The 22540-nt window shown below is 44.6% G+C and overlaps 1 long non-coding RNA gene across 1 annotated transcript in view; it reads left to right on the top strand.

The window, feature by feature from the left end:
• The window catches only part of LOC140427268 (uncharacterized), a 221806-nt gene that overhangs the window by 71426 nt on the left and 127840 nt on the right, over positions 1–22540 (top strand). The window contains exon 3 of the long non-coding RNA XR_011948419.1: positions 10387–10506. This is a non-coding gene — a long non-coding RNA (uncharacterized lncRNA). The remainder of the gene's footprint in view (positions 1–10386; positions 10507–22540) is intronic.

Here is a 22540-nt window from a genome sequence, read left to right as displayed (position 1 = left end):
TAGCCACGCTCTGGTCGTGGAACCAGCTCAGACAACACTTCAGTCTGACCGAAATGTCCATCATGGGCCCCATCTGCAAGAATCATTTGCAAGAACCATTTGCAAGAACCATTACACAGAGTCAGTGAGTAACGCACAACTGCTAACACTCGAAATCCCACTGCCATTTAACACTCACTTGAACTTTGATTGGCAGTGGACAGGACTTTCATCTGACCCTGGAAGGAAATCCCACCTGCAAGAGCTATCAGCCAATCAGCTGTAGTGGCCAGAAGCGGTACTGCAGCGCTCTGTCTGGAACAAAGTCCCAGGACTTTTGGAAAGGTAAGCTGGAGGATCTTGGGGGTTCATGGGTAGGGGACGCATCCTGGATGGTTGAGCGGCGGGCGGGGGCGATCATAGCTTCGCGGGGTGGTTCAGGGGGGGTAGGAGTCCCAGAGCTCCGAGGTCCTGGAGGGCACTGTGCCCAACTATGAGGGAGCCTTAAGGATGAGGCAGCCCCATTCCTGCCCAAGATAGGGTAAAACTTTTTTCTCAGTTTCTCACCCTACCCACACCTGACTCTGATTGCCACTTCATGGAAATTTGGAGCCATATGTCCATTCAGGATCAATATTTCCCTATTTCCACAAACCACAGTTCCTCCAAAACTTCACTGTCCACAGCTTGTCTGGCACCAAACCACACTTTTCATTACCTCACCAGTTTGACGTGCATTGGAATCTTGTCGCCCAAATGTCAAAAGTGACATCTTCATCCTTAGCTGCAAATCCCTCTACATCCTAACTCTGCAGCTTTTTCTACTGTTACATTCCTTTCAGCATCCTCCAGAGCCTACGACTCTTTCTGTCCTTCCCCATCAGACTACGCCACAGATTAATCCCAGAGCCTTCAGCTCACTAAGCTGCAGTCTCTGAATTCTCTCACTACTTTTTTCCCCCATGGCTGCCTCTGGTTTAAAAAGCCTCCTGAAAATGATTCACCTGAAGCGAGAGCTGCAGTCCGTGGTGTGACAAAATCCAAGGTGCCCGTTCCCCATAAAAGAACTTGTGGGACGTTTGTCAGTGTGAGCAAGAAATGCAAAAGTGTCCCTTGGAATTGGGAAACACCAGAAGCTTTGGACCCTGTGGCATTCTTTGTGTTGCTAAATTCAGGGTGGTTGGCGTAGTGTTCACAAAGACCACAAAATAGCTTGAACTTGAACAAAGCTAGAAATTTATTAACATTACTAATTTGGATTCGACATGTACTCCCAAATAATACAGTTGATAATTAACATCTAATCTACACTCATCTACACCTAATCTCTACACTATAATAAACTATGATCTCCTCTCCCTCACACTATCTTTCCTTCAGTCTGTATTCTAGCTAACTCCTTCACTTCTCTCCCCACAAGGCTTAGCATCAATGTCTTATATACTTGTAACTCTAGTTCCCTCTAGTGGCAGATCTAGACATTTCATTAACCGTTGCAGTTTTTACACTTATGAGAATACCACATACCCTGTTACTGTAGATTTTGTTTATCTATTGTCCCCCCTGACGTTCCCCATCCTATAATAACAAGAAAGGCACTCCAGTGAAACAAATGTGCTGAGTGGTCTCAGGACCTTTCTAAATGGTGGTCTGCCCTCGGAGTCACAGGAACAAATGCCGGCCCAAATCACAACCCAATGAGACTCATCCAAGACTCTGTCCGTGCAAATGTGCAAAATGAAGGCATCTATTATAGGTGTTTGCCAGTACTGCAAAATTTATAGTACATAGGTGGTATTTAATAGTGCACCATCAACAAATAAAAATAATGCAATCCCTCTTTTTACACATTAACAAAACCTCTCTCACGATGCTCATTTAGGATTGCTTCTTCTCCAGAAGGAATCCTCGATTATTCGAGGGTCACTGAACCATGGCTAATGTTATGATTTTACTAACAGGCAGCTCTCCCAAGTCTACCTCAGCCCAAATGGACTTGGATTTGTTTATTGTCATGTGTATCGAAGTACAGTGAAAAGTATTTTTCTGTGAACAGCTGAAAGAGATCATATAGTGCATGAAAATAAAATAAAAGAAAAAGAAAATACATAAAAGGGCAACACAAGGTCCACAATGTAAATACATAGACACTGGCATCGGGTGAAGCATACAGGAGTGTAGTATTAATCAGGTCAGTCCATAAGAGGGTCATTTAGGAGTCTGGTAACAGCAGGGAAGAAGCTGTTTTTGAATCTGTTTGTGTGCGTTCTCAGACTTTTGTATCTCCTGCCCAATGAAAGAGGTTGGAAGAGTGAGTAAGCCGGGTGGGAGGAGTCTTTGATTATGCTGCCCACTTTCCCCAGTTGCACCGGGAGGTGTAGGTGGAGTCAATGGATGGGAGGCAGGTTCGTGTGATGGACTGGGCTGTGTTCACGACTCTCTGAAGTTTCTTGCGGCCTTGGGCCGAGCAGTTGCCAGTCCAGGCTGTGATGCATGTTCAAATGTGAATTGAACGCGGTGCTGTTGGCCTGTTGTCCGGCCAACTGGGCTACCGGCCCTCCTGTTCAGATCTGGGGCCTTGTGTTTGGTCGGAACTTTTTTTGTGATTGCAAAAACCCATCCTTGAAGTGACTTTCGATCAATGCAGCATGCGAATCTCACCCAATGCACTGGGTCAAGCCATCCGTACATTTTTACTTCCATATTCTTTTATTTTGCCTGGATGCAACAAAATAAATGTTCAATTCTGCGGCTTCAACGGGAAACGGCGATCAGCGCCGGGGCATGACAACCAATCATCCCGCATACAGAAAAACAGGAAAAGAAGAATGTGAGGCACGTTTCTAATCCAGCATTGCAATCTCTGACCATAATAAAACAGTTAACGTTTATGGGCAGGTGGTTTAAAAATAGGTAATCATAAGTGAGATTGAACTGCATAAAACCCTGAAAGGAAGCATCTGATTTTCATTATCACCTTTTGTGAAAAATGAAGGAAGGGAACATTGATTAGGAAGCAACTTCAGAGACACAAATATTTGACAAATGTAACTATGTATGGTTGCTAGGATCGTAGTTGCATAGTGATAACATTTTCCAAAATAAATCTTCTCACGGAGGCGGGTGAAGGGCAGTCCTGCAGGAAATTAAGGTCAACTGCCTGCTGTGGGCATTTACTTGTACAATTATCCAGAATCTATTAATATGACGTTATTTACTTAAGTGCAGTCCCAGCGACTAGAGCTGTCTGACCTGCAATTTTTTTTCCTCCCCGCACACCCCAACAGAGCCGGTGCTCTTCGAATGACATTTTTTTTTTTGCCTATGGATTAAGCCTGCCGGTGGACAGATTGTACACTTTCTCTATTCTCCTCGACGCCTTTAGGCTATCACAGGTTTCCATATGTGAGGTAATTATGTGCACTGAGGGAAAGAATGATGACATTGCTGTCACGTTGTGTGCTGGGGAGGAGGCAGCCATTGTACAGCACAATTGCCCCACACAGCGAGAGCTGATAAAGGAGAAAGGCATTTAATAAAAAGACTCTCTGCACTGGATTGAAGCTAAATCTCTTCAGCACCAACATGGCCATATTAGCAAAAACTACTCTAATTTCATTTGATTTATTTTGTAGTGATTAATAATATATGCATTTCAGGTAGTCAGATTCAAAATCTGGATATGCCTGGATATGCTGCCAATAAAATGCATTTTAATTAACACAGAGTTTTTGTTTAGCTGTAACTGATTATGGGCACTAGAGAGAACGTCTTATCAAAGTCTGTGTAACGCTCAGGGGGTTTCCAATTTCTTTTATGAGACAACAGTGATCAAGGAGAACATATTAATGAATATTTCAACCCTGTGTTGTTCACATAGTCACACTAATTAGGATCAGTTATTGTTTCCGCCGTCGAGGTGCCACCTTAAGACTTTGTAGAGAACGAATCTCTTTGTGTACTTCTCAGATTTACAGTGAGCTCATTTTAATCAGGATCTGTAATATTCATTGCTTCGACTGAAAGTCAGCTACAGAGTGGAGCGCTCTTTAAATCTTTGACTGAGCACTGAATATTCTTTTCCGTCTTTCTATGTATGATCCCACCCTTTCAAAAATAATGGGAGAATGGGACTGCGATTATAAATCAAAGTTTTTAACCAATTGGCTTATTATATCCAGTCTGTTGATGTGCCCTGTCTCCTGTCCATCTCCTGAGCCATCTTGATCTGTTGTAATCCGCTTGCCTTGTGTCAGGATACTGTGTTCTAATCAGTTAGTCTCAAATACCAGGTTGATGTGTGATGTATCCAGCCCATCTCCTATGCTGGGTTGTATCTAGCTTGACTCCTCTACTGCATTTCCTTTATATACTAGATTTTACAGCCTCGAATGCTAGGTAATACATGTCCATTGTCTCACAAATGCCGATTTTACACCCCCGCTCCACCCCACAACTCGCCCAAGCTCCTTTGGTGGGTACCTTCCAAACCCACAGGTTTTACCGCCCAGAAGGCAGCAAATGCATAGGAAAACCACCACCTGCAAGTTCCCCTTCAAGCTACGTACTTGGAACTATATCGCCGTCCCCCCACTCTCGCTGGGTCAAAATCCTGGATCTCTCCCCCTTGCAGCACTTCCGCCGTATCTACACCATGGACTGCACTGGCTCAAGGTGGTGGCTCACCACCACATTCTCAAGGGCAATTAGGGAAAGGTAGCAAGTGCTGGCCGAGCCAAAAATGCTAACATTCCATGAAAGAATAAAATGGTGCCAGTAGTTTAGAAGCACCAAAAATGCTGCTTACCATCAACAAAAGACAAATAGCAATCGTGGCAAAACCCCTCCCAAATCTTCTCCAACTCGCTACCAGTCTCCCCCTTGAAAGCATTCCTTAAAACATTTCTCTTTGTCCAAGCTTTTATCTACATGTTCTGTATGTTCTTTTGTGGTGATGTGTCAGTTTTTGATTATATTCCATTGAAGCGCCCTGCGACATTCTAGTACTTAAAGGCACTATATAAAAGCATGTAGCGGCTACCCCTCAGCATCTAGGCCATCAATAGTTTTACTGAAAAACATATACATGACAAACTTATAGGAAATAGGAATGACTGTACCTTCCTACTAATCTAATTCTAGTTATTAATGCACATAGACAGATGCACTTCATTAGCTCGGAAGTGTGATACAGCTATAGCCCATCTGCAGTACGGTGTTATATCGAGCCAGAGTCCTCCACTACATTTCAGTTTTATACTCCTGCATCTGCAACCTAGACAAACCATGCAAAACATGACTGCTATCTCTTATGTGCTGAATACAGAACTGACTCTGAAGAAAGCTGTAATCTCTATGATGTCCATTTCTCCTTTCCTAATGTTAATTTGAATCTGGTGCAAAGTTAAGGGAATTTCCAAGCTTCCAGCAACTGGGATATTATCAAAATGGGTAAGCAGCCAGTTTGAAGTATTCACACAGACCCAAACCAGGGGATAAAAGGCACTGATCATTCTTGGAATTTTTATAAATTCACAAAGTTTGTTACAGGACGGGAGCACGGGAGCACAGTGGGTAGCACTGTTGCCTCATAGCACCAAGGTCTCAGGTTCGATTCCCGGTTTGGGTCACTGTCTGTGCGGAGACTGCATGTTCTCCCTGTGTCTGCGTGGGTTTTTCTCCGGGTGCTCCGGTTTCCTCCCACAAGTCCCGAAAGACGTGCTGGACATTCTAAATTCTCCCTCCGTGTACCCGAAGAGGCGCTGGACTGTGGCGAATAGGGGCTTTTCACGGTAACTTCATTGCAGTGTTAATGTAAGCCTACTTACAACAATAAAGATTATTATTATTATTAGAAGGCCATTCAGCCTGTTGTGTCTGTACCTGCTCTCCGAGTGAGTAATGCATCTAGTGTCAGTCCCCGCCTTCTCCCAGTAACCCTGCACATTCTTCCATTTTAGATAACCAATTCCCTCTTGAATGGCTCAATTGAACCTGCCTCCACCTCACTCTCAGGCAGCACAGTCCAGATCCTAACCTCTTCTTCTCCGGTGATCACTCGCTAATTAGTATAATTGTCCACCCAAGAAACTCAGTGACAGTGGTCCTAGGTTCTGTGGGTCCCTGCGAAGCTGATGAGCCTGATCCTAGAGCTGAATCTCTGACCACACACTTGGCAGATGATTCCGGGAGGTGGGATTAATCCTTGGACTCGAGATCGCTGGTATCCCTTTCTGAGCCTCCAGATGCTTACCACTCGTTAGCATGAAAAGGTTTCACCTCATGTTTCCTCGCTTCCTTTGGCAAATACCTAAATTTGAGCCGTCTCATTCTCGAATCCTTCCACCAATGGAAACATCCCTATCTACTCTATCCAGTCTCCGCATGAACACCTCTATCAAATCTCCTTTCAGCCTTCTCTTCTCCAAGGAAAACAATCTCGATTTCTCCAGTTCCTCATCCCCGGAACCATGCTCGTGAATCTTTTATGTTGGGCAGTGTGGTGGTGTGTTAACAGCAATATTAATAATAATAAGATAATAGTCGCTTAGGGCAGCACGGTAGCATTGTGGATAGCACAATTGCTTCACAGCTTCAGGGTCCCAGGTTCGATTCCGGCTTGGGTCACTGTCTGTGCGGAGTCTGCACATCCTCCCCGTGTGCGCGTGGGTTTCCTCCGGGTGCTCCGGTTACCTCTCACAGTCCAAAGATGTGCAGGTTAGGTGGCTTGGCCATGATAAATTTCCTTTAGTGTCCAAAATTGCCCTTAGTGTTGGGTGGGGTTACTGGGTTATGGGGATAGGGTGGAGGTGTGGACCTTGGTTAGGGTGCTCTTTCCAAGAGCCGGTGCAGACTCGATGGGCCGAATGGCCTCCTTCTGCACTGTAAATTCTATGATAATTCTATTGTTACAAGTAGGCTTCAATGAAGTTACTGTGAAAAGCCCCAAGTGTATAAGGGGAAGATCTCGTCAGTTCAGTCATTTTTAAAGATTTCTATCTGTATGTTGGCTTTCCAACACCATTCCCGGAGCTAGCAGAGGAGGGTCTGGAGCTGGCAGGGCTACCCAGCCACACGCAGCAAATAGTCCATTAGGCTGATTAAAGGTCAAATTCAGGCCTGTAAAGGAAGTGGACTGCGATATTTCAGTTGCCCTCCAACTTTCCCCAATGGCGGGGACCAGTTTAGGTGCCTAGCGCTGGACATCCGTTAACAGAGCAGGGGGCCAGCACTCAAAGCAGGTCTGGAGGCCCACCTTACTTGTCTGGGTTCAGGAAGAGCCAGAGGTCTGAAGAGACATTCTCCACTCTGCCCTCCACAGTGGTGGCCTGACTGCCTGTATCCCTTTTTTACTTAAAGATTGAAAAAACTTATGGGGAGCGTACGTCCATGTTGCTCGCTCAAACTGGAAGGCCTCTGATCGCCCCTCTACCTTCGAGAGCTCATGGATAGCAAACCTATCCCCATGTCAATTAAGGCGGTGTCCTGTGTAAATCGCAGGTTATTGACTGTTGCCCATAGAGACAGCCCTGCCTCTTATTTCCTGCTCGCGATGCAACAATCCAGTCCTTGATGTTTTGCTGTGAATACGCAGACACCAGAAGTTGCCCTCAGTTTCACAGCTGCACTTGTGTCAAACCATTGTTGCAACCGCTAAATCCGGTCCATTGTGTTTGTAAGTTAATGGGAAGCCACACATAATCTGTGACCTTAAGTATTGTTGGGTTATACCTCATAATCTTCTAGCCTGCAGTAAAAATAGGCCACCAAGGTACTGTCAGCACAGAAGTTGTGATGCCAGATAACATTGACACAAATATTGCACATGTAGAATAGTGCAGAAGGAATTTTAGATTACATCTTTATACCTTTCTGCGTAGAGCAAAATAATTCACTCGAGAAAAAAACACATTACTCACGAATATCTTATGCTATATATTTTATGTGTATCCAGTTGTGTCTCCGAATGTGATCCTTTAAGCAATAATTCTGTAAAAACTGTGATTCCCTGTGTATCTTTAGTAAATAAACCACTTTTGATAAACTCATTGAAAGCTGAAGTGTGCTGAAATGTAAATGCTCAATATTGGAAAGTGGAATTCTGGAAATGCACAGAAGGACTGGTTCCTTTTCCCTTCAAATCCCTCCTGCAAAGTAGGGCCTTTTAAATGCTGCCATAGGCATTGCAGGAAAAAAATTTAACAGAGATGGCTGAGTGAAGGGAGTCTGAATGACCTGCTTTATTATTCTATGTAACAGTTGGCATTCAAGGTGGTAATATGAAAGGGAGAGAGAACGTCTGCATGTCAGACATGATGATTCACTGCTAAATCTGTCTGCTATATACAGTATATTTTACATAGTTTGTCAGCAAAGTTAAGCTTTGCTTTATTTTATTTTTAGGATCTCACGGCCACACCAAGTAAACTTTCCGGAGCTCAGAGATAAATTTTGTTCGCCCGATATTGTTGGTGTCTCTGGCTCTCAAATCAATCTCAGTCAGTTCTCCCCAATCAACCTGATTCCTGACTATTTTATTTGCCTCACAGCAACGAGGGGGGGTGCAACTTAATGTTAATTTTTTTTAGAGAAGAACTCTGATTTTCAGACCCCATCTGCTTCTGTTCCCACCCTTGCCGGATGCCTGACAATTCAGCCCTGGAATCCAGAAGTTGCAATCAAATCTTCTCTGACCCTCTAGCGGATGCGTTGTTGATGTTCCCTGTTGATCTTTAAAAGTGACTGAACTGACAAGATCTTCCCCTTATACATAGTAATGTTGCCATTAACACACCACTGCACTGCCCAACAACCCCGCCCCCACCGACCACCACCTCCCCCAAAAACAAAATGATGCCTTGTTAATGAAGTATAACTGAGCTTTTAAAGTCAAAACTATTGCTTAAAAACCTTTCTGGCCCTGGAAAACTAATTTTGTATCTGTTTCCTGCCAAATGCTTCCTTGATGATAACGACTTAAGTTTTGTATTTTTAAAAGTAATTTTTGATGTTGCAGCACGTCCTGATCTTTGTTTTCCTCTCTCAAATTTTTCCATCTCCCTGAATGTACTGCTGAGAAGTGATTTCAACAGCCTCCTTAATCACAAATATGCCACAACCTTTGCGCCAGCTTTAAAAAGACATGTCACCATACTTATAAACCAATGTGCATATCTTGTGCAGTGCCAACTGCGCACTTACTACCATAGATGTCCACTGGCTAAAAATGAATAGTTTATTCTCTGAAGCATGCATGAATCTCTGAAGGGTCATCACTTCTGTAATCACATTTTACTCTTTAGGCTCAATAAGTTATAATGAATTATTTCCCATTGTTTCATTACACGTTTGGACGGAAAACGTTTAAGGATTTAAAAAAAAACTGCAGCCAGGTTTCTTAAACAAGGCAGCATTCTCCAAGAGCAACGGCAGTGTTGTGCAATACTGCAGGGCATCAGTTGTCGAATACTTCATAGTATCCTACATTATCCTGCATTACCTCCTCGGAAAATGCAATATTTTCATTTTCTTGTCAATTCTGAATGCCTTTTGCTAAACTCAAGAGAGCATCCATCTTCTTGAAATAATACCTGCGAACATGATTATGGACAATGTCCACATTCTTGAAGCCAAATCAAGGGAAATTAGAAAACCACCAAGCATTTCTTAATTCACAAAACCTTGACGGGAAAAGAAACTCAATTATTTTAAAACACTTAAGTTAACAGAGTGATCTCAGATTTCAAGAAAAGAAATGATAGGTTAGAAAACGCCTTGGCACGATTCTACTGTCAAAAGTAAGCTAACACTACGGCACACATTGAAAATGTATTTTGTGGACAGATTACTTCTTCAGAAGAGAGCTTCTTTAATATGCCAAACATTTTACTGTCAGTTCTATTCTAAGTACGGCGGAACCTTAACATGTCTGATAAAACCTACAGTTCTCATTTGTTTTATTATTTTAAGGGACAACATATTTTACATTGACAAAATAGAAATACCCCCCCCCCGCCCCACTCTGAGAGGCTGGTAAAAGAGAGATTGCTGCAGGTGAACCCTGCATTTTAATGTAATCTTTTTTGTATTGTGTCATTTGGAGTAAACAAAGGATCTTAGTAGAATGCATTTCTTATGAACATTAACACTGATTTCCAAAGCTCCAAAATAATGGCTGTCACTTTAATGCTTTGACATTGTTCAAGCAGGCCTATCTACAATGATTGTCAGATGTGAAACCAAACAGATATTAGACTGTCAGTCAGTGAAATTACAAAGTTCACCATAACTGGGGCAGAAATTATATGTGGGCAACTTTGATGGACACAGGTGTTAAAGTATTATGAAATGCCACAGGGTGTTAGAGTGAATGATGTGGTTCATAGAAGCTCTGCTTTCTTTTCCCAGCAGGGATGCACTTCCATCATCAGTTCATTCTGCAGGAAGGACTGAAGACCTGGGGATGTAGTGATCGGTCTCCAGAGCACTACCCTGGTCAGGTTATATGAGGCCGGGTCATTTCATTAAGTATGTAATGTCTCTTTCTCTTATATAAAAGGGAGCGAGGCAATGGGGTTGGGGGGTGGGGTGGATCTTATAAATGCCAATGATCTGGGTTACTATGGCCTTTTCAAATGAAAATAAATTCTGTTGTTTATTGCATTTATTGATAATCTGTGAAATGCAGAGCAGAAGCGTGCTTCATTACCATGGCAGCAGTTGTGTTCATTAACACCAGCATCACGGCCTAATGTTATTACATATGTGCTCTGACACATCACAAGTAAAGGAGCTTCTTGAACAGCATAATACTGGACAAAGACCCATACAATTTTTCATAATGAGTATCTTTATTCCCCCAAATCATCCATTAACATATCTGTGTCTTTTGTGTGCTAAATGTGTCGAACATACCGCATGTCATCTTTTAGCTCCTTAGTTAATACAGTTTGCACCCAGTTGCAATTCGATTTAAACAATGCCCTCGGACTGTGTTGTCCTATATCACTGGTCAGTCAATAATGAAATGCAGAATCTGGTTTAGTTTTTTATGGGAGTTTACTAACAAAGCCTACTACTACAATCTATTATGAAACATGCACAGTATATGCTATAAATTTCTGAGTGTACTTAAAGCTCCTCACACAATATGAACAAAAATGTAAACACCAATATATACATATATATAGAGAGAGAGAAAAGTAAACAAACAAAAGTTCAATACAGTAATGCTAGATCTTTAAGAATTCTTTACAACTCAGAATGAACAAATCTCTCTTCCGAATGCACGTAATTCGGGAATAAAATGGAATGAAACAGTGGTTTTTGGACACCCAGAACTAAAACGCTCAAAATGCTGCTGTCTCAGCATGTTTTGTTTCACATTTTGACACAGCCTGCTGAATTGTAAAAAGAAAAATTGGGTTGGAGTTAGACATGTCCAAATAATGATCCAAGGTGCTGTGCTTATTAAACACATAATAGTACAAACGTGCGTTCATTATACATGTGTGTCTTTTAAGAGGATTTTGTACGCATTATTGTCAATATTCCGAGCAAGCCTTTGTTGCAGAAAATGATGCAACTAAAGATATTACCAAATAAGAATGTTGTGAAAAAGGAATCCACATAAAGGGTTTAAGCCTGAAATGATATTAATTTATGACATGGGGATAAGGTTGGAGTGGAATTATGATTCAGATATTAAATAGAGAAATCACAGAATACAAATATGGCTGTTTTATGTCAAAAGAAATGTGTGGTATGCCTTTCAAGCTAATAATAATTTGCAATGTTTCCAGTGTCTATTGATGAGAAAGCGTTAATTTTGTTAATCTTTTTCCTCGAGTCTTACACTCCCATGAGAAATATGAACATCTAATTGTGTTTGATGGATATATTTTCCCTCACATTTGCCTGTAAGCCTTTGTGCTTTATTAAGCTCATTCTAATGAATCTCCTGCTGCTTTATGTATCCTTTTCTTTTCAAATGTGATCGATATACTTCTGTCCTGCATTACTATTGCAGCGTATCTTGCATAACCTGACTGCCTTTAATTTGCAGCCAACCAAAAGGATTTTAACTAAGAGTTAAGTGTGTTTTCAGTCCAACTGAGCTGTAACTGGGTACTTCCCTGAACATTAACATAATCAGAGCTACTCCTAATTAGAATTAAGTCTTGTTCATTTATCTTTCCATTTTATCTTCTCTGCCATGTATTTCCATTTCATTCAGCAGTTCATCCTCAGTAGCTAATTGTCAGCCATTTTGTACTTCTGTACCGTTAGCAGATTTTGCAAGATGAATACCTAATCAGATTCATAATCAAATTCAACAGCTTCTCATAGTTTGTGAGTCCATGCACTATGATTATTCACAGCACACTTAAATAAATATGCACAAACTAAGTTGTTACTGTTGTTTACAACTGAATAAATATTGCTATTCAACCTGTTCTGTATTTACATTGTACACAAGGCCATGATTCAAGCTGAGATGTTATGGTGAATGAACCTTCACACGGGTCACAGATTCAAAGTGAAAAATGTTTGACATAAGGAGAAATCAAGCTCAAAAGCAGCGACGTTTTGTTAATTCTTAATTTATGAGGTGAAGTCTTGTTTGGTTTTTGCCTTTTTTAAGAAAAAAAAACCTCAAGCCATCGCTGACCAAATTGAGATGATTAAATGGCAACCCAATAGGAAAGAAGCAGTTTGGACCCGTGTCCTTCTTTTGCCGTCTTTACTGTTTTCTTTCCTTCTGGGACAATTCCTCCTTCTTGTATTCTGAGATGGGGGAAAGGAATGGAAGGACCTGGGTTTGGGACGGGGTCAGGTTAAGGCCGGTAAGGTGAAGAGATCGACAACCTCCCCGCACTTTCAAAGGGCGCCGACAAGCTAATCAACCAATGTCTTGGCATTCGCAGTGGTCGTGGAGATGTCCACAGGCTTCAACGTCCCACACGCTGTCCTCACGATGGAGGGCAAACACAGACGTGGGTGGGTTACTCAAAAGGAAAATACAATTTAAGACCAAAGAAAAGTAATGGAACAAGAAAGTTGGAATTGATTACAGGGCATCAATCCAATTGAAGTGATTATACCTCTTGAACCATACGAGCTCAGCTTCAGCAGTTTGCCAGCCATCTGTAGCTTGGGAATGAACTGCTGCCTCAAATCCGTGGCCTGCAATCGAGTATTTTTGATTTGGTGCGGTGATTTTTTAAAGAAAAACCTCTGTCACCAATTCTTTATTGCTCCTGCCGTCAGATGATGGCGAGAAATGGCAAACGATGTCATAGAACACCAGTTTATTTTCCTTACAGTAGTTACAGAGCAACACTTATGCCTTAAAAATTAACTGATCTACTGTGCTTTCTTGTAAATGTAAAGAACAATTGTCACAGAGAAGAGACAGGGTCTAATTAAGTATTCGAGATGAGTGACGATTTACACCAAAGTACTTGTCAATTTTACAATGGCAGGAGATTTATTTTTAAGGAATAGGTTCAAATTTTAAAAAGCAATGATTGCTACTGGTATTGACAAAATGAATTGCTGCGCCCAATGTTAATAGCACTTGATTTGATTTAAGTACAATCAAATTTACATTGTAAAAGTTGAATGAAGTCTAATTGGGGATTATTTTTAGCTCTCACAATGAGAGAAAAAGGAAATTCACGATTTACGGTTTTGATTTCATGTATAGCGGCCATACACAGCTTTTAATCTATGTACTTGGAGCTGCATTCCTACTTAAGAACATGCTCCCAAATTCAAGCCTACATGAATTAGAATATGAAAAGGGGACAGGTGACATTTTATTTGATAGCTTTTCACTTCTTTCCCTGCAGTTACTTCAAAAGAACCAATTAAACTACTCACATAAGCCTCTGGGAGGTAAAAAGGTAGAATGCCATTTTACTGACTTCAACTATAAGTTCATGTTATAAAACCAGTTTCTGTATTTTATATATACACAAGGTAAACTAATTACTTATTACACCACTTTGCAATGATTATCTAAATAGGATTGGACAAGGGGAGTACATTAATGGAGAAATCTATTCCAGTTCGTTGAAATTAAATCATGAAAAAGCACCATTTCCTTGAAATTGGAACAAGCTTTGTGCCAGAATGGGTAGGCCTGCGCCTCGCCTGATATTGGGCCTCTGGCCCCATTTACCTGAAACTAGCAAGTTGCGAAGACCTTGGGCGAGATTCTCCGATATCGGCGCGATGTCCGCCGACCGGCGCCAAAAACAGTGCGAATCAGTCCGGCATCCCGCCACCCCAAAGGTGCAGAAGTCTCCGCATCTTGAGCGGCCGAGCCCTCACCTTGAGGGGCTAGGCCCACACCGGACTGATTTCCGCCCCGCCAGCTGGCGGGAAAGGCCTTTAGTGCCCCGCCAGCTGGCGCGGAAATGACTTTGCCGTGCGGCGCATGCGCGGGAGCGTCAGCGGCCGCTCACGGCATCCCCGCGCATGCGCAGTGGAGGGGGTTTCTTCCGCCTCTGCCATAGTGGAGACGATGGCGAAGGCGGAAGGAAAAGAGTGCCCCCACGGCACAGGCACGCCCGCGGATCGGTGGGCACCGATCGCGGGCCAGGCCACCGTGGGGGCACCTCCCGGGGCCAGATCGCCCCGCGCCCCCCCCCAGGACCCCGGAGCCCGCCCGCGCTGCCTTGTTCCGCCGTTCGAAAGGTGGTTCAATCCACGCCGGCTGGCGTGAGTTGACAGCGGCGGGACTTCAGCCCATCGCGGGCCGGAGAATCGCCAGGGGATTTCCGCCGACCGGCGCGGCGCGATTCCCGCCCCCGCCAGATCTCTGGTGGCGGAGAATTCGGGACACAGCGGGGGCAGGATTCACACCGGCCCCCGGCAATTCTCCGACCCGGTGGGGGGTCAGAGAATCGCGCCCCTTGTGAGTGCTCCTAGGCATCTCAGCAACAAAAAGGATGATCAATTTTGGGCCACTGTGTGGTCAACCACGGACCTTCAGGTAGGGGCTGTGAATAGGGTTGTCAACTCTAGCTGGATAAGGGCAGCACGGTGGCGCAGTGGGTTAGCACTGCAGCCTCAGGGCGCTGAGGTCCCAGGCTCGATCCCGGCTCTGGGTCACTGTCCGTGTGGAGTTTGCACATTCTCCCCGTGTTTGCGTGGGTTTCGCCCCCACAACCCAAAAATGTGCAAGCTAGGTGGATTGGCCACGCTAAATTGCCCCTTAATTGGAAAAAATGAATTGGGTACTCTAAAATTTAAAAAAAACTCTGGCTGGATGCATTCCTGGATGTTTCATCACATGACCTCCTGCCTCCGATTACCTCATTCCGCTCATTGGTCAACCAACATGTCCATTCCCAATAGCACCTTTGCATGCTGTTACAACACCTGCAAAGTCACGAGGTGTGGACCATCCAGTTCCCAGTGACCTCCACAGAGTACAAACTTCCCCAGTAACGGAGCAGGGCTTCCCCTTTAACAAGGTGAGCCCACGTAGTGTAAAACCCCCGCCCTGAGTGTAAGTCGGGGTGGGAGACCCTTCGGGAAGTGGAGAGAGCTAGCGTACGGGTCAGTAAACCAGCATTTTTGCATCCTACCCTTCGTTCCATGTGTGTTCACTCTGTGCGGATTCCACGCAAGTCAATTCCAAATTGAACAGCTTCTTCATTAGCCCGTTGTTGACTTGGAAGTCAAGAATCAATCAGTCCTTTCTTTTTCCACTCCAATTTATTTACATACAATGAACAAAAGCATTGAAAGGTTTTTTAAAAATCCCCCTATGATTTTTCTCCTGGTTTGCATCCAGCACGGCCCTCCATGGATTGGAGTGACGGGGGAATCAATGGGCCCTGAAATCTCTGGAGTGAATATGGAAAGTTGGCAATCCTGCCTGGAAGGGAGGAGGGAAGAAATTGGGATGGGCCAGTACTGGTATTTGGCATTGCAGTGGTGTTGGAATAGAACTTCTATGGATGGGATTTACGGGCTGCTCATGCCAGCGGGAAATTCTGGTCCCACGGCGGCGCACGTGCTTCCCGGCGACGAGGGGCACAATTCCGTTGACAACGGCGGGGCTGGTAGATCCCGCTGCCGGGCCGCCTCCGCCACCGAAAAACACGCGGCGGGGTGGTGGGTAAATCCCGCTCTATATCTCCCAGCCCCACATTTAGGCAAATCTTTATCTTTTAAAAATAACCTTTCTGGTGATGACCTTCAGGGGTGTTTTCTAGAATCGTTAATTAGGCTGGCTGCAGACAGCAAGATCCCTGATACTGACCTCCATGATAGAGGACCCAAGGATGAATATTCCATTAACTCCAACCATCGATTTAACACAAATTATTCTTTGCCAATTATTTTCAGTACCGCATCTTTAATTCAGCCCGTGCAGGAACTCAGTGTTTCACAAGGTAAGGTTGGGGCAGAGATATTCTGCTCGTAGATGAATAAATCAATGTGCTGTAGAGACCAGATGGCCTAGGGCCCTCTACGTTAGCTTCCACAATCAGGGGAAGAGGTGGAACATTGCAGTTGGAGTCTGTCCCCAGGCTTAGAAGGAAAGGGGAAAAAAGATTCTACTAAATCTCAGCATTGCCATATGTATCCACTGACCCCCCCCCGCCCCCCCCCCCCGCCCCCGACTGGAAAGTGAACATGTTTGTTCTCTGCTCTGAACATGAACAGAATCAGCATCAGCTGTGATACCGTCCATGATCAAAAAACTCATCGACAGTCACTGCTCATGTTGGTGCATGATGTTTGGGCAGTTTTGGATGCAATAGCAGAACCCTGAGATCACCTCCTGTGGAGTGGAGGCTAGGGATTGGAGTGACGGGGGAATCAATGGGACAATTGTACTTTTTTTCCCCCAAAAGACACGGTAGACACTTTCAAAACGCTAATCCCCCAGTTACCTCTCCTTGTCCTGCTGGTGACTTATGCAAATCCTATAAAAGCAAAGGCTTACACATTGGCCGAAATATTCCGTCCTTGTTCGCAACTGGGGTTTTCCGGTGCGGCGAGAGTGAATGGAGTTTTGGCTGGAATGCAAAATTTTCTTTCCCGCTCGCAACGGGTCCCGCCGCAGACGAGACTGGAGAATTCCGCCTTTAATTCAAACAAAATCACTACGTAATCAGCAATTGCTTTAGTTTTGTTCTCCAGTTATGGGTGACTCTATGGCACAAATTTAATCTCCTTGAGAGGAAGCAGACATAACTTTGAGACAGAACGCCAAAAAGAATTGGAGATGAACGACTGGAGCTGAAGATGAACGTGTCAAAGGATTTGGAGATAGGGAATAAAGCGAAAGCAGAGAATGAGTGGACGCAGTCTACAGAGGGAGCAGGGACAAGAGAGAGAGAGCGAGAGAAGCCAAGAGGAGGATAGGGCTTCAGGAATGGCAGTGTGGGTGAGGAGAATAGAGGAAGGGTCCTGGTCAGAGAGTGGGGGGCAATATTCTTCTCTATCTGTGACTAAGGTTAAAGCTCCTCCACCAAACTTTTCATCTTTCTGAAAAAAACCACAGTCTGCAACTCAAGGTTCATTACAGAAAGTGCAAAGGGCACACAGGGAGTGGTGGGAGTTGTCATAATATCCACGCATGTATATAATGAAGTGCAGACAGGCAATGATTGACACACAGGATGACCAGTAAGCACACAGCACAGTGCAGCCAATCACCAGACAGGACACCACCACTATAAAGCCAGAGGGCACTAGATTTCCTGCTCTCTCGGGACCCAGCCACTGAGACAGTCAGAGTCCACGAGCTAGCACAGTGCAAACACCATGCGGTAGCCAGTAAGTCTGGTCAGGCTAGGACAAGGTCTCCAGTCAGTTCAGCATAGTGGCGATCCACAGTTAAACATGTATTTTAGTTCCATCGTTCAATAAAACCGTGTTGGATCTTCTACAGTGTTAGAGGTCTGGTTCTCGCATCGCTGCATCAAGTGCAGTCCACACCGAACCGACCTGCCGAACACATCAGGGGTGGGGTGGGGGCGGGGGGGGGGGGGGGGGGGGGGGTGTCGTGCGGAGGGGGGGGGGGTGGAAGAGATCTGGCAGTTAATTCTAAGTCACAAACAACAACTAGTACAAGTGGTAATTCTCTAAGCCAGGTAATGCAACTGTGTGTTTACACCAAATTCAGATTCGGAAGGATAAACTTTGAGGGCTGCTTAAAAGCCACGTGTAAATGAACCTTTTGATGAATTTAAATGTCTACACATGTGTGCACTGTGCAGAATTAAGTGGCTGGCAGTTTAGGTGCATTGTTGAAATGATCGATCTACAGTTAGACACTGATGGCTGCAATCTATCTGCATTGAAGAGAAAGGAAATCCAACACATGGAAAACGTATTCTTCTGATTGGTTACAGATGCATTAAATTGGGTAAATATTTCAACATTAGGCACTGATTTGCCTTCTCTCTGAGGCCTCACTCACAAGTGCCAAATCCCTTCAATATTCAATTTTCCTGCAGCTGGCAAATGTTGCCACCTATTTATTTCTTTCTCATGAAAAAAAAACAAATGAATTGTAGCAGAACAAATCTTCACAAAATAAACTAACAAAGCATTCAGCGCAGATATTATGTTGTAATTTTGTCTGTGCCTTTGTACTTATCATTTGCACCATGTAATATGCAACAACTGCAAACATTCACGGTTCACTAATGTTTATTTTTGTTAAATGTTAAGTAACAATTTTACACTGCAAGATACCTCAGGTATACACAGCATGACAAATACAGTTAATAGACCATGTACTATCTCCCAGCAACAACGCACATGCGGCTTACTCAAGTGTCTTTTTCTTCACAGGGAGATATACAGCAAGATCAACAAGCCAGTCCTTTAAATAATTGATAATCTAACTCCAAGAAGCAGATCTGAGACATGCAAACCGGAGATTTTGGTCATTTAGAAGAGGGGATATAGGGTGTTACCTTACATTAGTTCTCAGACCAGCACTTTTCAAATCCCTCCATAGACTCACCTCATCCATCTCTGGAAGCTCCTCCAGCCCCACTATCCGGCACAGTTGCACAGTGGTTAGCATTGTCGCTTCACAGCTCCAGGGTCCCAGGTTCGATTCCCGGCTTGGGTCACTGTCTGTGTGGAGTCTGCACGCTCTCCCCATGTCTGCGTGTGTTTCCTCCGGGTGCTCCGGTATCCTCCTACAGTCCAAAGATATGCAGGTTAGGTGGACTGGCCATGCTAGATTTTTTTATAATCTTTATTTTCTTTAATAATCTTAATTGTCACAAATAGGCTTGCAGTAACACTGCAACGAAGTTACTGTGAAAAGCCCTTAGTCGCCACATTCCAGCACCTGTTCGGGTACACAGAGGGAGAATTCAGAAAGTCCAAATTACCTAATAGCACGTCTTTCAGGACTTGTGGGAGGAAACCGGAGCACACGGAGGAAACCCACGCAGACCAAGGAGACCGTGCAGTCTCTGCACAGACAGTGACCCAAGTAGGGAATTGAACCTGGGACCCTGGCGATGTGAAGCCATAGTGCTAACCACTATGCTACCGTGCTGCCCAAAATGTCCTTCGTGTCCAGCAGGGTTGGGTGGGGTTGCGGGGATGGGGTTCAGTGGGGTGCTCTTTCCACGGGCCAGTGCAGACTCGATGGGGCGAATGGCCTCCATCCGCACTGTAAATTCTATGATTCGATGATCCCACATGGTATTTGAGCTTTTCTAATTCTTGCCTCTTCAGCAGCTCTCTTGACTTTCTTACTGCAGCATTGGGCACAGTGCCTACATGTGCTGAGGCACCAAACTCTGGAATATCCTCCCTCAGGCTCTCTGCTGTTCTGCCTCTCCCTCGCCCTTTAAGACGCTCCTTGAAGTCTACCTCGACCAAGCCTTTGATCATCTTCCCTTCGCTGCCTGTTGTGGGTTGGTGTCAGGTTTTGTTTACTTGCATTGGAACATTTCACTATGCGAAAGTCACTTTGTGAACCTTCATCTTGGGCAGTGCCTCGGCATTGAGGATGACGCTCAAATTGATGAGTGAGTGTTTGTCAGTGTGGAAGGTGATTATGATAGCTGCACAAGCTCTCTGGAGGTGCTTTGTAATTGACAGGGGCCAGTAGTGAAATGTAGAATGTGTGAGCAAGACTAGCTTCCCCGCTGACTTGTGCTCCTGCAAAGCACAGCATAGAATAAAATGATATTTTCCCAGCCGAGCAGGCAGGTTGGGCGGCATGGTAGCACAGTGGTTAACACAGTTGCTTCACAGTGCCAGGGACCTGTGTTTGATTCCAGGCTTGGGTCACTGTCTGTGAGGAGTCTGCACGGGTTTCCTCCGGGTGCTCCGGTTTCCTCCCACAAATCCCGAAAGGCGTGGGGCTGGATTCTCAAATTCTGGGACTATGTCCCCCACGCCGGCGTGGGAACGGCCAGGTAAACACCGATTCCCCGTTTTGCGGGGTTGAGGAGGATGGCAGCATAGAGCACCCGGCTCTAGCTTCCGAGACGCCCCAGAGAATTGCCGGGTCGGTGGCTGCGCACGCGCACAGCGGCGGTCAGCAGCGGCCGCGCTGTGCTTAATGGCAGAGGCCGCTCGTGGACCCGGCCCGCGAAATAGCCCCCCCTTCAGCCAGACCCCGCCCCCCCGGACCACCCTCCCCCCGCCACTGTGCCCCACAGCCCTGAGTAATGCCCCCCCCTGCCCGCGGATCTGCCCTCCCCACTGTGGCGGCGCTGGACTGAATCCACAGCCACCACAATGAGTTCCCAATGGATGAGACACACGTGTCCCGCACCGTCGGTAACTCATCCAGTCGGGGCGAAGCAACGGGGGGGGGGGGGGGCCCTCAGGCAACAGTCTGAGGCCGTCGATACTCCTAGAGTGTGCCGCTTTGGAGGGGCGGAGCATCATGAAAGCGGCGCCGCCCGCGATTAGGTCGGCAAATGTGATTCTCCGGTCGGAGAATCCAGTCCGTGAAGTTAGGTAAATTGGACATTCTGAATTCTCCCTCCGTGTACCCGAACAGGCGCTGGAGTCTGGCGACTAGGGGATTTTCACAGTCACTTCATTGCAGCCTACTTGTGACAATAATAAAGATTACCATTATACAAGCCATAAAGGCATCTCTCATCCACACTCCAAGATGCAGCAATGTGCTATTGAAAGAATTAAGAGTGGGGCACTCAGAAACTGTGTGGCAGTGGGATACACAGTGGGAACTGGAGCCCGTGTGAATACTCAGTTCCAGCAAGTGGCACAGGCTACAAGGAACAGGCAACAGGCTTTGAGCTCATCTGCACCTGCCTGGCAAACTGTCTAGTGAAAGCAGCCAAGCCCCCGCAGCTGGAACAGCTGGTGCACGGTCTACATTGTGCAGGATCGCCACATGTAAACGTACAAGGTCTGCAGATGTCCTTGGAGTAATGCAGTAGAAATATCACAGTGACCTGGCCTCTGAAGGAAATTAAAAGAATCTTTAATTTATAGGAATCTTAACTTGTCGAACTACGCCAGGTTTGGGGGAAACTTAGTTGATGAATCAAGTCCTGGCGCAATACGACAAGTTGTAAGATTTGTACTATTTGTAGACTGTGTTAAGTTGTTCGATTCCTTGTATTATTCGACTGTGTATAGTTGAAGGAATTTATATCATCTCTGCTATTCGGTTATCAGTAGCACTTTGCGAATACTGGAACTCAGCAGAAATTTGCAGTATAAACTCCTCAGGTGCCTAAAAGAATTGTTTTATTTGTAGTCGCTTGATTACAATTTGAAAGTCATTTAAAAGGCAATTCGTAGACAATTCGAAGCTTTCAGAGAATTACAGACATTATCTTTCTTTGCTTAGGCAGACAGCTCGAAAGTAACTTTTAAAAGGTCAAAGTCTGGCAATGAAACATGAAGAGAGAGAGAAAGCTAATCTTCAGCTAAACTCAAACTCAAAGTCAAAAGTGGACTAACATCACTGACACAGACTGTTAGACTGACAACCCCCAAAAGACATAAACTAAAATGGAGACTATAAAGGACAAAACTGACTAAACTAACAGAAAGACAAAACTTAAGCTACAAAGACAATACTCACAAAGACAACAAAAACCCCAACCTAACCTAACCTAACCCAACCTAACCTAACCTAACCCAACCTAACCTAAAATGGCCGGGAGAAACTTTTTTAGTTATACACTTTCATATCTGTCTTAAGTCATCTAATTACACCCCAATATAATCCTAATTGGTTTGGGTTAGACTCAAACACATTTGATTTGATGGCAAGCCGTCCATCTTCAATGTGCAACATCAGCTTTTCTGACCCAGCTGTTATCTGCATTGTGAACAATGTTGCTGTGTATCCAGTCCCTGTCCTTGACAATTAGCACAAGACAGTGTCAAATTATCTTGCAACTGTGCTTTTTTTAATGTCACACTGTTTCTTGAAAATATGCATTTGCCAGAACAATGGACTTCAGTAAAAGTGAATTATGCTGTATAAATGGGTATTAAAAACTGGGGCTCAACATTTATGCTTAAACAGCTATCTTTTACCTATACTAGTTGTATTTGAAATACT

The sequence above is a fragment of the Scyliorhinus torazame genome, chromosome 7 (assembly GCF_047496885.1).
Source record: "Scyliorhinus torazame isolate Kashiwa2021f chromosome 7, sScyTor2.1, whole genome shotgun sequence".
NCBI classification, from domain to species: Eukaryota; Metazoa; Chordata; class Chondrichthyes; order Carcharhiniformes; family Scyliorhinidae; genus Scyliorhinus; species Scyliorhinus torazame.
This window is presented reverse-complemented; position numbering and strand designations above follow the sequence as displayed.